The sequence below is a fragment of the Carassius carassius genome, chromosome 48, assembly GCF_963082965.1.
Source record: "Carassius carassius chromosome 48, fCarCar2.1, whole genome shotgun sequence".
NCBI lineage: Eukaryota > Metazoa > Chordata > Actinopteri > Cypriniformes > Cyprinidae > Carassius > Carassius carassius.
In genome coordinates, this window is record NC_081802.1 from 13,302,148 (window position 1) to 13,316,995 (window position 14,848).

Here is a 14,848-nt window from a genome sequence, read left to right on the forward strand (position 1 = left end):
TGAGCACAGTAATACCATGGTCAGTAAACCATTTACCAGTGGTTTTGGCACTGTGAGCAGGTGCCAGGTCGTGCTGAAAAACGAAATCTTCATCTCCATAAAGCTTTTCAGCAGATGGAAGCATGAAGTGCTCCAAAATCTCCTGATAACTAGCTGCATTGACCCTGCCCTTGGTAAAACACAGTGGACCAACACCAGCAGCTGACATGGCACCCCAAACCATCACTGACTGTGGGTACTTGACACTGGACTTCAGGCATTTTGGCATTTCCTTCTCCCCAGTCTTCCTCCAGACTCTGGCACCTTGATTTCCGAATGACATGCAAAATTTGCTTTCATCTGAAAAAAGTACTTTGGACCACTGAGCAACAGTCCAGTGCTGCTTCTCTGTAGCCCATTTCCTGCACACGCCTGTGCACGTTGGCTCTGGATGTTTCTACTCCAGACTCAGTCCACTGCTTCCGCAGGTCCCCCAAGGTCTGGAATCGGTCCTTCTCCACAATCTTCGTCAGGGTCCGGTCACCTCTTCTCGTTGTGCAGCGTTTTTTGCCACACTTTTTCCTTCCCACAGACTTCCCACTGAGGTGCCTTGATACAGCACTCTGGGAACAGCCTGTTCGTTCAGAAATTTCTTTCTGTGTCTTACCCTCTTGCTTGAGGGTGTCAATGATGGCCTTCTGGACAGCAGTCAGGTCGGCAGTCTTACCCATGATTGCGGTTTTGAGTAATGAACCAGGCTGGGAGTTTTTAAAAGCCTCAGGAATCTTTTGCAGGCGTTTAGAGTTAATTAGTTGATTCAGATGATTAGGTTAATAGCTCGTTTAGAGAACCTTTTCATGATATGCAAATGTTTTGAGATAGGAATTTTGGGTTTTCATGAGCTGTATGCCAAAATCATCAGTATTAAAACAATAAAAGACCTGAAATATTTCAGTTGGTGTGCAATGAATCTAAAATATTTGAAAGTTAGATTTTTATCATTACATAATGGAAAATAATTAACTTTATCACAATATGCAAATTTCTTGAGAAGGACCTGTATCTTCTGCTTCATTTAATGAAGGGTCAATACTGAAATTGGTTACAAAATAGGAGAAATGTTTTTTTTTTATTTAATTTAATCTTTTAAAATGTTGTATTTAATATTTTATTTTATTTTAGAACTTGTACTTTTTAAATAATAGTTTAATAATAATAATAATAATAATTTAATAATAATTAAAATGTATGTAATATTTAAAAAAAAACAACAAAAAAAAACACCTTGGCTATGCAATCTGTACTAGACTAACTGAGACTTGTCATGGCACTTGTATTCGCTTGTTAAGTCTGACGTCACGTAGCAGCGCTTCCATGTCCAAACGCAGGCTGCATCCGAAAACTTAGGCAGGTGACTTGCTGCCTTGCTGTCTAATCAGGCAATGACTTTGCAGGCAGCGTTTTTGCGCGAAGGCACCTCATGAAACGGATTTCAGACAGGCTTCTGAGGCGGAGTAGGCTAATGGTTTAATGATCTACAGCAAAATATAGAAAGCTTTGGTAATAACTAAGTGGATATTTCATTACTGCAGTATTAATTTCTCGCTAGAAATTACATAAAAAGTGGAAAACGTTGTTCAGAAAAATAAATTTACACACAAACTGACCACCGACCGCAACTTTCAGACGCCATCTTAAATTTTTGGCTTAACTCTCACAGAATGGAACGCACAGGATTGTGGGATATCAAAGGCAGCGAAGGATACATCTATGCTGCCTTCAAAAACTGGCCAGATGAAGGCATCTCAGGAGACAGGAAATGAAGCTGACATTGATTTCAGACGTTCCTTGATGCCTTCCTACCTTGGAATGTGACCTCCGAAGGCAGCATTTTTCAGTTTTCGGATGCAGCCGCTCTATCAGTTACCATGAGAAAACAACAAAAGGTGCTAATATAAACTCACAATGTGATAGAATACTAGCAAAAAAGTTATAATCTTAACCTTTAACTCCATACTGAAGTCCCAGATAGCCAGACAATGAAAATATAAATATAAAAAAATAAATAAAAATGATTGGTGTTTGGGACGCTGTGAGCACGGAGACTGTAGTGTATACCGTAAGTTTGAAAGCGTTTAGCTTAAATTATTAATATGAATAAACAGTGCTCATAAACGGCTGCTGAGGTCGTAATCTCAAGTGAAGCGAGTTGAGGCTTGGACCCGGAAACAGCGCTTCTTACGTCATCACTTAACAACCGATGTTGTTGTTCTCTTATTGACCTGGGGCCTGTTTCACTAAGGAGGTTCAACCAACTCTGAATTTAAACTTGAACTCTGAGTTGACTTACCCTGAGATGGGAAACTCTTGAGTTTTTCGGTTACAGAACAGCTGAAATGAGTTGGTTTAATCAACTCTAAATTGACTGACTCTTTTAAGCGTGTGTACCACAACTATAAAAAGCCAGTATCAATGGAGCGCTGATATTACGATTCACCATGGCAACAGCTCCCGCCAAAAAGCCGTCTGCATACTTCAGACTCGATACAAACGTAATAGACTCTATGCACGATTACTTTTGCATTTTGTCTCAGCCCGCTCAACTACATCCGGTGCTGCGCCTGTGTGAAGAATTCGGTGGAGATGATGGCAAATTACACTCGCTGTTTACAAGAGCTTCCCGCTATTACGAAGTTAATTGTATTGTGAGGCAGTCAGCTGTTACACCCAACATTAAGAAGGAGAAGGGCTTCAAATTATATATTTCGAGCTACATCGACAACTTTGAGGGTGAGTTTTCTCTCATTTAATGCTAAATCCGACTAACGTTAGCGTCTCCGTTCCTGACCTGTCATACCGGTCTTTGTATTATTTATATATTTAGTTAAACGTAAACGTATATAGTTTTACGTGTTTTTAGGCATAATTTACATATAACATTAATTCCTAATTCTTGTTTTTGTTTAATTTAATTATATTCACAGATTGTATTAAAGGACTCTCGTCCTGTAATACTGTCACAGAGCTGTTGTTCTTGTGTTGCTGGGACAGCACTGTGCAACCTCATTGTTGCACTACTCTACCAAGCAACCCTATACTCACAGCTTGGCATCAGTGCAGTTCCTCCAGTTCACAGCTGTACTGAAATGGAGCAGAGCTGGCACAAACCTACAACAATGGTAATTTAAATTGAATTTGCATATACAAATTATATAAAAACTGAACTACTGGAAATGCAATAAATTAATAAATGCACTAAACATTAAGTAGATTTTTTTTATTAGCTTTGTAAGTACTATGCATGAACATAAACACTGATTTTTAGGAAACATACTTTTTCTACATAAATAGTCACTAACAGCATTTCTGTGGTCAGTGATTATTTAGAAATACTGTATTACAAATTTTGTTGTAATTATTTTATTAATTTTATGGCCCCTGTGTGTTTTGTAGGGGGTCAAGCCTGGTCCTGTCAACAGAATGCTGGTTCTGTCTGCAAGACCGAAAGAGAGGAAGCTTGCTGAGGGGTTAAGGTACAACTCACAAATTCTTCAATGTAATATTTTACATATTTTTTTACGCATTTACACTTCAATAAGTGTAAACAATAAGTAAATAATTGGACGCAAATTGATTTTTCTTAATCTTTTACTATTAAAGCAACTATATTATACTATTAGAATCAAGTACTATTGCAGATAGCCATAAGGAGCAATATTTGCTTAGAATTGATTTTTAACAGCATTTTAAGGGCATGTTTTTTTAATCGTATAAAAGACACCAACATCTATTCATGTCAAATTCTTCAGCTCATACTAAAAATTAATATAAAATGAAACATTTGACAAATTTAAGTTTAAAATGAAAAATATGAAAGATTAGACTGATTAAAACTAAGGAAATTTACTTTTTGCTTAATACTTTTATTTTTTTAATTTCAGGAGTACCCTTTACAAGGGTGTCACCAGTGAGCTGCCTGACCTCTCAGTCCTCCAAGTAGCAGAGGCATATAAGGACTTTGCCAGTGCTGTAGCCCCTTTGGTCACCACTATGGAGATGTCGCATGATGATCCTTTGGTTGATTCTGCCTTTGGAAAAGTTCAGTATGGAAGTGTGCTGTCATACCAGCAGCCAGCAGCAATAACACCCAACATTACTCACCATCAAGATTCCCCACAACCGCCACCTCTGCCACTAGTTGGTCACAGCCTTGACACATCTGTTTGCTTGTTTGTCCATAGTGAACATGGACAACCACACATGAAGTCACTGCAGTAAGTTTGGATGTAGCACACAAGATAGAGCATGCCACCAAAGAACAGAGTGCATCACTTGATTGACTAGTGTGATTTTGTCATTTATGCACAGGATGACATGATGGTCCAGCGCATCTACAAAGACCTCAAAATGTTTCAGAACATTCGAGAGAAAGCCGACCATTTCTTTTTTTACTTTTACTTTCCAAGGTGCCTACAGATGTAATAAAAATAAAAATAAAAATCTGACAATCATTTAATAGTGTTTTAATATGTATCAAAGTTTTTTGTATTTACACCAAATCACTGTACAGGAAATGTTTATCAAAGTTATTTATATTTACATGTTTACATTACTGCATTGCAGGCAACACTGTACAAAAGTTATTTATATTTACATGTTTACATTACTGCATTGTAAATGATTATATTTATTACAATTATAAATAGTTGTATCATTATTAAAAACTCGTTAGGCACTTTACTTCCACTTCTAGAACATTTTGTTCATTTTTATTGAAAATAAATTCTAATGTGGCATGTGATGGGAAAAGTGAGAAGAACGAGCTCTGCGTTACAAGCTAGTTTTACGTGCCCAAAACATTACTGCCTACACCACTGAAGCCGTTATTCACATGTGTCGTATTTAACCTTATGTGTCGATGGAGGGCGGAGCTACAGCAGATTTGCACCCCCCCCCTCCAGGAAACAAGACTAAGTATCTTAAATCATTTTCTTCTATAGAAAATCAATCTTTATTTTATTTTTTTATATTTTGTACTTGTGGAAAAAAAAGAAGAAAAAAAACTGAGTAAGAAGAGCATTTTTCCAGCGTGCATTAATGACGTGTTTAAAAAGGGGGAGGAGACCAAAAGAAACTCTGGGTTTATCTAAGAAAACCTGCTCCTGACCACGTTAGGTTCATAGAGTAAGTTACCATGGTAACTGACTCTGAGTATAAGTTAGCTCTCTTTCAGAAACGAGCTTGACTTACCCTGCTTTCTCGGGTTTGACAAACCTCCCATTCTGAAACCGAAAACCTAGATTTTCCCTCATTTCAGGGTTAACATACTGAGAGTTTTCACTTAACCTCCTTTGTTAACCAGGTTAACACAATACGTCTGTTGCGGATAACCGCTATTCCTGCCTACGATATCTTGTGTAATATATTTTAAACACTTATTTATCAGTCTTTACAGATCGCTTAATCATGCAGTCTAGTTCATAACCACCAGAGGGTGCAATTTAACAAGTATAAGCTGATCAAGCAAGATCATTTTGTTTCACTTGCACAAATAATTCAAAACAAAAACAAAACCCAGGTAAGTGCAACACAGATTTGTAGTGTCAACCAGTGTTCATTCACTTGTCTAACTGACCTGGTAATGTATCCATTGCCACGTTTCCACCGCAGGAACTTTACCCAGGAACTAGGGACTTTGGCCTGGTACTCGGTGTGTTTCCACCACAGGAACCAGGAACTAAATAAAGTTCTGGGTAAAAAAATGCCCCTCAGAAAGTACCTGCTTGCGAGATTTTACTTTTTCAAAGGTCTGGAACTTTTGGGGGCGGGACTTCTGCGCTAAACATCATGATTGGATGAGTTCACGCATCATTGGTTGAGTTCAACCACCATTTATTCGGATCATTTTCAAAATATTACTATTATTGTGTCATGAAATATAATTTTAAAAGTATTTCAGGCGAGAATGTAGTTGTTTAAAACTCAAATCTGTGGTTTATTTATAAAGACAGTGCCTATTTAAAAAAAAAATCGCCGATCTCGGAGATGGTGAGTTCCACACGATCAGCGGGAGCTCAGTGATCATCTATCCGCCAAGAAGCAGCTTCACCTCGGCTAGACCTTCTGATATGTGCCGCTGGCTTTGATGTCTCTTTAGTGGTTAAACATAAAATATTATTAGTTTTGGGTAAATCTATCAGGTTATCTTTGGCCTGTATTCAATTTATCTATATGTTAAAATGAAAATAAAAAAGGCAAATTTACATAATATTCCATTTCATTGTAATGAATGTTTATATACCCATATCCCTGAACTAAGTACATTTCTACAGCTGTTATTATGTTTAAATGAAAACGAAAAAGGAGGCAGTGGTATTTGATATCTTATTTCGTTTTATTGTAAATATACAGAGAGGAAAATTGCAGTAGCCAAGGTCAGCTGACTGAAGTTATCAAGTACGCTGCTGTTTGCAGAATTACCGGACTTGCGTCGTCGCGGACTTCACACTCCCGAGTCGAATGCACAAAGACCGAACTGCCGAGGATGCAAGTCCAAAATCAGCGTACTTTGTATTGAGAAACGTGCGCAGACCTACGTCACCAGTCTATTTGCCTAATCTTCCCGGTACTTTACACCGCGGTGGAAATGCAGAAAGCAACAGGTCTGGGGGGAAAAAAGTTCCTGGGGAAAAAAGTTCCTGGAAATTCCAGTGGAAACGCAGCACATGAGACTAATTCAGTGTATTGTGTGTCTTTGTCCATTGTAGATGATTTAGTGTCAGTGATTGTGAGTCCATCACACTATTTGTGTCATTGACTGTGCTTTCTCTTCTGTCGTGAAACTTTTCCCTCCAGTCTTGAGACAGTTTTCTGTTCCTCCTTTAAGTTTTTCCATCTGGACATTGTACGATGTAGAATCCTGGTTCATGCTTTTTGATGATTACTGTAGGTTGCCAACCATCTCCTCATTGCACTTGCACACTTTCTCTTGTGAACATCTGGAAGCAGCCGTAATTGTCTGTCAAAGTAAACATTTTGGTTGCCCTGTCTTTGTTTCAGGTTGTCTTGGAACAGTATGTTGTTTTCGGCTGATATTAATGTGATGTCAGCCGATTTCCCATTAGTAATTGTAACGATGAGTACCCAGGACCCTCCAGTGGTGTGTTCTGGTATTCCAGTAAAGCAATGTAAGGGTCACTTTTGCCACTTTGAGCTTTCTTTAACAGGTTTTTGAACAGTTTGCCGATTTGTGGGAATTTAGAGTAATAATCAATAGACAGTAAGTAATCTGAACCATTGAAATGGAACAGATATTTGTCAGTGTTTGGAATCACAATTAAATGCAGCTAACTGGGCCACCCTGCTCCACTGCTCCAAGTTTAGCTGTATCCAAATATCACAATGGGTTATTTTCAGTATACACCGTACAAGATGTACCCAACAAATATTCCCTAAACTTTTCAGAGACTGTCCACTTAAGGGCAAGGAACTCCACTTAATTGCACATTCTTACAAACTGCTAGGAATTTATCTAAAGAAATTTATTAAATTATTTCTTAAGAAGACTTTTGTGACCTGCCCCTGAAGCCCACTGATTGAGACAAACTTATAGTAGAAGCTGTTAGGAAGCACTATAGCTGTGTCCCAAAGTTAAGTGCATGGAGTGTTACAGCGGCGCGAAGAAGGCTGTCCCAAACTGAGGTGTGTGGACTCCAAAGTGCGGATTTGAAGTCCAATTGTGTCACAGTGTCACGACATAAGCAGTCCCAAAGTCAGAATGCTCACTCTGAAGACCGCATTTGAAGTGCGAATGTGTTACCGCAACGAAACGAAGGCTGACGAAATTTGGAAGCGACTTAAAATGCACCCTTCATTTCCCATGAAAATGAAGTGTACATCTTATGGACACTTTGCACCCTACCATATCCCAGAATCACTTGTGGGTAGATGACAACAGCATTTTTATTCAAATAACAAGGCAGGTGAGAGTTCTGTGGGGGAATTCCCAATGAAATGTAAGCATTGTTTTCATTTACTTAAATACCTAGTGAAAGTGTTAAAAGCCAGGGTGTTTTTTAACATAAAGCCCACAAACAATAAGACTGCCACTATATAAAGCAATACTTTCTCTTTGTTGAACAAGGCACATGTCAAACACTCTGTATGTTGTACCACTGGCAGACAGAAGAGAAACACCAGGGTCTGAATTGTGGCACTTCTCAGAAAATCCACCAGCAATCTCAGGGCCTCCCTGCTCAGCCCAAAACCTTTAAAAACCTGTCTAGCTCTGGCACATTCAGCTTTATCCTGCAGTACAGGGGTCTGGTCTGATTTAGAGAAGAAGGAAAATAAATTGTTTAGAGACAAGAAATATTGAGACACTTTAGTAATCTACTTTTAGTGACTACCAATACCATATTGGGGAAAAACTACTAGTCATATTTAAAACCTTAGCTAAAGGGATAGTTGTAACGCTTGGGGCTCTATTTTAACAATCTAAACGCAAAGTATAAAGCGCATGAACCAGGTGCACTCAGGGCGTGTCCAAATCGACTTTTGCTATTTTAACGACAGAAAAATGGTCCGTGCGCCGGGGCGCATTTTTGGAATGGGTTGTCCTAGTGCTGGGCGGTAAACCGGTTCATGCCGAAAACTGGTGTATATTTTCATTACGATGTTAATTTTGAATATACTACCATACCGGTGTATTTAATTACTCAGCCTTCGGAACGAATGTTATGCTGCACCACAGCCGCGTGACACTGTTTCAGACGGACCCTTTACAATGTTGCACTTCTAAGCAGTGACTGCGAGGCGTGGTGAGGGTAAACACAGCAGTGCTCTGGTGTTACGTTACTGTTTCACACATAAATTCCATGTACGTTGGTAGAAAATGCACCTCTGAGGGCGTCCACAGTGCGCGTTGACTTTTCTTATTACACACAGGGCTGTGCATCACACAAACATGCCAAATATTAAAACATATTAAAACATACAACGTACATGAAAACATAAGAACTACAACCCGAATTCCGGAAAAGTTGGGACGTTTTTTAAATTTTAATAAAATGAAAACTAAAAGACTTTCAAATCACATGAGCCAATATTTTATTCACAATTGAACATAGATAACATAGCAAATGTTTAAACTGAGAAAGTTTACAATTTTATGCACAAAATGAGCTCATTTCTATTTTGATTTCTGCTACAGGTCTCAAAATAGTTGGGACGGGGCATGTTTACCATGGTGTAGCATCTCCTTTTCTTTTCAAAACAGTTTGAAGACGTCTGGGCATTGAGGCTATGAGTTGCTGGAGTTTTGCTGTTGGAATTTGGTCCCATTCTTGCCTTATATAGATTTCCAGCTGCTGAAGAGTTTGTGGTCGTCTTTGACGTATTTTTCGTTTAATGATGCGCCAAATGTTCTCTATAGGTGAAAGATCTGGACTGCAGGCAGGCCAGGTTAGCACCCGGACTCTTCTACGACGAAGCCATGCTGTTGTTATAGCTGCAGTATGTGGTTTTGCCCGGAGGACACGGCGTCCATGATTTCCAACAAGAATGTCAAATTTGGACTCGTCTGACCATAAAACACTATTCCACTTTGAAATAGTCCATTTTAAATGAGCCTTGGCCCACAGGACACGACGGCGCTTCTGGACCATGTTCACATATGGCTTCCTTTTTGCATGATAGAGCTTTAGTTGGCATCTGCTGATGGGACGGCGGATTGTGTTTACCGACAGTGGTTTCTGAAAGTATTCCTGGGCCCATTTAGTAATGTCATTGACACAATCATGCCGATGAGTGATGCAGTGTCGTCTGAGAGCCCGAAGACCACGGGCATCCAATAAAGGTCTCCGGCCTTGTCCCTTACGCACAGAGATTTCTCCAGTTTCTCTGAATCTTTTGATGATGTTATGCACTGTAGATGATGAGATTTGCAAAGCCTTTGCAATTTGACGTTGAGGAACATTGTTTTTAAAGTTTTCCACAATTTTTTTACGCAGTCTTTCACAGATTGGAGAGCCTCTGCCCATCTTTACTTCTGAGAGACTCTGCTTCTCTAAGACAAAGCTTTTATAGCTAATCATGTTACAGACCTGATATCAATTAACTTAATTAATCACTAGATGTTCTCCCAGCTGAATCTTTTCAAAACTGCTTGCTTTTTTAGCCATTTGTTGCCCCCGTGCCAACTTTTTTGAGACCTGTAGCAGGCATTAAATTTTAAATGAGCTAATTAAGTGGATAAAAGTGTAAAATTTCTCAGTTTAAATATTTGCTACATTATCTATGTTCTATTGTGAATAAAATATTGGCTCATGTGATTTGAAATTCCTTTAGTTTTCATTTTATTAAAATTTAAAAAACTTCCCAACTTTTCCGGAATTCGGGTTGTAAAAATAAAATGCTTTCTAGATTCCCATTGCCACGCAAGGAAAGTAAAGCCTATTAGTAACTTTTAACACATAAGAAATTCAAACAACCAAACACATTACTACTTCAGATCCAATCTGTTAGTATGATATTCGTTAGTCCATTTATTTTCTGACCACCCTGAGGTGATTCTAGGTGCCAGTCTAGGTCTGAGATTGTAGTGATGACCTTCAAGATCAATGTCAAAGTCAGGAAGATGTGTATGTTGTTAAAATGTGTTAACATCAGTGTCAGCATTACGAGTACAACTAATGTTAAGCTTGGTCACATCATGTGAATTGTCAATGGAATCGTCACAATTAATATCAGCCTCATTAGGCAGAGAAAACCATGCATCTTGAGGTTGGTCCTCACCCCTCTGTTACGTAATCGTACGTATCTTGAGTGTGCCTGTTGTATCTCTCTTGTTTCTGCTTTTTCGCCAGGTTAAGAAGCAATACCTGTTTTTAATCAATGCTCCTAAGTGTCAGCCTCTGCTGATTCGCTCTTATGACTACTTTCCTAACCATAAAAGCCAGCTAGTTCTCCAGTGCAGGAGGGACGGGATGTTTTCCCTCTGTCTCTCTTGTGAAGAGTCCCTGTCGCCTGTTGCAGACATGTGGTTTCTTTTTGGTGACTGATTGTTGTATGGCTCTTGTTATTGAATTTATTTTCCAAGAACTTTATGATTTAAGGAAGCTGTAGGGAGGTGGGTGCCATTTATTTTTATATATTCTTTTCTCCTGTTTATGGGTAGTCAGGGAGGTAGGTTTAGTATTGTCTTTTGGTTTGCATCGTTATTTTGTGTTTCAGTTATTTAGGTTCCTAAAGTATTTAGACTTATTTTTGTTTGTTATTTTGGCCTTTACTCCCTCCTGAATTTAATTTGCTTCCATGTAGATGTTTCTGTTTCTTATGTTCTATTAAGAAATCTTTATTTTTGCTTAACTTATGGTCCGGGTGTTGAATCAGTGCTGGGACAGAAGACAGGGGCTCTGAAGATGTTCAATTTGTTTAATCTATTTGGAAATCTTTTTTTCTTTTCATCTGTTCCTTCTCCTCTACCCTAGACAGGGGAGATCATAACACCTCTCTGTCACCAGCAAACTGTCCTCCAACCCCTCATTGGGTGTTTCAGACTCATCCTGAGGTCCAGTTGGTGTATGGCCACTGCATGTGTTCCAAGTGTGGAAAGGCTGCATATTGACCACATGATAGACACCAGCATCCTGTCCTGTGTCCAGCTTTATAAGTCTGTAATTCACATCAGACAAAACTTGAGTGACACAGTATGGACCAGAGTACAAGTGTGCCAGTTTTGCTGTAAAATTGGCCAGAGCATCTGATTTGGGCTGGGTTTTCACTCTGACAAGGTCACCAAAAGCATAAAAAACAGAGCGACGTCTTTTGTCAGTGCTGCTTCCTTTTATTGTGACTGATTTCCAGGGCTGCCCTAGCATGGTCATGTGCCTCTTGCAATGCCAATCGTAAGCTCTCGGGATAAGTAATTTCAGGTTCCTCTATTCAACCCCAGACAGACTGAGTTACCAGGTCCAATGAAGTGTTCAACTCCCTCCCATACAACATCATTGACAGGGTTTGACCTGTAATTTCATGAACAAAAAAAAAAAAGAGAAATCTGGAAAACTTAGCACAGGTGCCGAAGTAAATTTTTGTTTCCGAAGATCCATGGAATCTTGGCATGCACTGTCCCGTAGAAAAGGAGTATCATTTTTAAATGGTAAATAGACTGCATTTATATAGCGCTTTCAACAGACCACATGGCCATCCAAAGTGCTTTACAAGTTGCCTCACATTCACCCATTCACATACTCATTCATACACCGACTGCGGTGTCAGCCATTCAAGGCACCATCCAGCTCGTCGGGAGCAGCTGGGGTTAGGTGTCTTGCTCGAGGACACCTCGACACTGGGTCAGGTAGAGCTGGGGATTGAACCACCAACCTTCCGGTTTGTAGACAACCTACATGAACCACTGAGCCACTGCCGCCCCAAAAACTGCCTTACTTGCTTCACATTGACAGGGGTTTTAAAGTCCATAACTACGTTCACTTTGTTCTGGTCCGGCAGGACGCCACTTGTATAGACATGGTACCCCAAGAAGGTTAGCTCTCTGTGAAAAAAATGCCATTTGACCATTTTAATGGTCGACCCAGCAGACTTGAGCTGTGAAAGGACTTCCCTGAGGTCATCGAGATGTTGCTTGAAAATGGGTGAAGCTATAACAATGTCATCCAAGTAGACTGCACAGCACCTATAAATAAAAACATCCAAGACACTGTTCATCAGTCTTTGAAAGGTTGCTGGTGGATTGCAAAGACCAAATGGAAGCACACAGAACTGAAATGTGACTTGGAAGCCCACAATGTGAAACAAAAGCAGTCTTAGATTTTGAGTCTTCTATCTGTCTCTTTCCTCTAGAAAGGAAGTCTGGGTACTCATCGACTCTTGGTAAGTGTCCTTCACAGTAAGCTGGTTTAACCCACGATAGTCCAGACTAAATTGTGGCTCACCACAAGGCTTCTGAACAATCACAACGGGGGCTGCCCAAGGTCCTGTTGCCGGTTCAATGATGCCGTTGTTCAAAATGTTTCCTATTTGATTCTCGATCAAATGCTTTTTAGATGAGGAGTTTTGATAAGGGGGAAGGTGGACTGACTTGGCATTTCACGTGTCAATGGAGTGCTCAGTTAGTGATGTGCGACCCAGAGGACCGTCAAAAAGATCTGAAGTTCTTCCTTCTCAGCATCACTCAGACATCTTTCCTCAACCTCAAAGTACGGAAGATGGGACTTCCATAAATAAAAAAACTGCTTTCCGACTTCTGCACTTCACTGTCTTCCCTCTCCTCTATTAATAAAGGATCGTTGCCTATGACAACAGTTCTGGATGGGATGTGAATGGTGATGGAGGCACACAAGATTAAGTCCATCCCCAAGACCAAGATTGAGGGTAAGCGTGGGACAATGGCAAAACGGTGATAAAAATGCTGTCCCATGAAGCCAAAAGTCAACCATGTCAGACCTAAGGGTTGGCATGCCCCACCATCTGCTAGTTGGATTGGGGTAGCAGACCATGGTTTAATGTTAACCTTCAGGTTGGCTTGATTCTGAACAATGTCAGCTTGCACCACAGAAAGCTATGAACCTGTATCAAGTGTAGCATCCAACACCTAGCCATGTAAGTTCATCTTGACTCTAAATGGAATGTTCCAAGACGAAGGTGATGTGGGATCTTCTACATGGCATAGGAGAGGATGTTCTGGAACAGCAGCATTAGACGGTTGAGGCAAAATCTTTTGGAGGGAAGATTGCCTCTGCAAATCATCCTCCCCCTTTGGAGTTTCTCTTGTGTCTTACAAATGAATTTCCTTCCCCTGCATTGCTACTTCCAGGGTCGTTCAAAACTCTTGCATCAAGAGCAGGTTCAGAATGTGTATTAGGGGATCACTTCGTTGTGAGCCCATTCCAGAAAGTGAGTTGCATTCTGGACATGAAAAACTGGAAAACTGTTCTATCAGATGTATTGTTTCCTCAAAATGTTCAAAACGCAATTCCAATGCACAAAAAAAATAAACCACAAGTAGTCTTTAAAAAGTAAAATCTTTGCTGTTTGCTTGTGCAGTCAAAAATGGTTTGGAACAAAATGAGGGTAAGTTATTAATGACATAATTTTGCTATTTGGGTGAACTATCCCTTACTATCCCTTTAACGATAGTCCCTCCCTCTTCATTAACAACTGGGTGATTCTCATTGGATCTCAAGATTCAATTCTTATTGAGAAAACACGCTTATAAAAGCAACCAAAAGGCTGCGTCCACATCTTCACTGACAACTCTCTCAAGCCTCATTCACTCAGACGCTAAACTTTCTTTCCAAATCTTTATCTTCGTCTGATACAGGCTCAAACATACCAGGTTGGATGCCTAATCTCACCATCATTCATGCTGGACAGAAGAGATCCGCGCTGTGAAACAACCAATCAGCGCTGTGAAACAGCCAATCAGAGCAGAGCTCAACATTATTGTTCATGACCCTTCCAAATAATTCTAGGGACAAATCCCAGGGTTGTAAATGGACATGAAAAACCGTTCCAGAGAATTTTTGCCCATACCCAAGCCACGTTGCTTTTACATTTACATTACATTTACATTTAATCATTTAGCAGACACTTATCCAAAGCGACTTACAAATGAGAACAATAGAAGCAGTCAGGTCAACAAGAGAACAACAACAGTATACAAGTGCCATGACAAGTCTCAGTTAGTCTAGTATAGAACGCATAGGTAGGTTTTTTTTTTTTTTTTTTTAATTAAAAGACAAGAAAAGGAAAAGTGCTAGTGTTAGTTGGTTAAGTGCAGGCGAAAAAGATGAGTCTTTAGCTGTTTCTTGAAAATGAGTAAAGACTCAGCTGTACGAATTGAGATTGG